The following is a 768-nucleotide window of genomic DNA, read 5'->3' as shown; positions in this document are numbered from 1 at the left end:
CATTCTCGACTTGCTTCGTGAATGGCTATTATCTCTGCATGATTTGAAGAAGTAGCTGTCACACCTCCTTTTTACCTACACCCCCGGGTAAGGGTATATAAGGGAGTTTTTTCCAACTTAAAGTGACAATCGAAACGAGATTATTTTTATTAAAAATTCAGAGGCGCCACTTGGGATAATTTTATGGTGTCCCAAGTCACCGGTTCAAATACCGAATCAAGTAAAAGATTGACTCTGTTTTACAGTCCGCGAACACAGAAATCCGGGTAAGGAATTCTGTTAACCCGGAAAAAGGTGTTGGGCATTTCCAGATTCTGTGGTTCCAGCACGGTCGCTCAACTGTTATATTTGGCCTATTTACTTGATTTTGGTACATGTTTTAGCCTATGGTGCAATTTTAACTTTATAACCGCTTTTATCTAAATATTTTTAGGAAGATTCAATGTCATCTAAACACACCTTGGACCACGTCACATAAATGCACCCGCGGTCCACGACACATTTATTTAGCATTTTTAAGATTTGGATTTGGGTTACATAAATACACACCGAGTTTAGGAAGTAATTTTTTAAGTAGCGCGCTTAAAGCAACTACGCACTTTTAACTCTGCGAGGGCTATGGAAAATTCAACTAATGGCACACCTCGATTCTAATTTCGAAGGATGTTTGAACTAAACTTTTGAGGGCCAAAATTATGGAGCGCTTTCGCTAAAAGAGATTTCATGCTCGTGTCCTTTTAACTTCCTATTTCATACATTTGACCAAGC

Source organism: Nicotiana sylvestris, chromosome 3 (assembly GCF_000393655.2).
Source record: "Nicotiana sylvestris chromosome 3, ASM39365v2, whole genome shotgun sequence".
Classification (NCBI taxonomy): Eukaryota; Viridiplantae; Streptophyta; class Magnoliopsida; order Solanales; family Solanaceae; genus Nicotiana; species Nicotiana sylvestris.
This window is presented reverse-complemented; position numbering follows the sequence as displayed.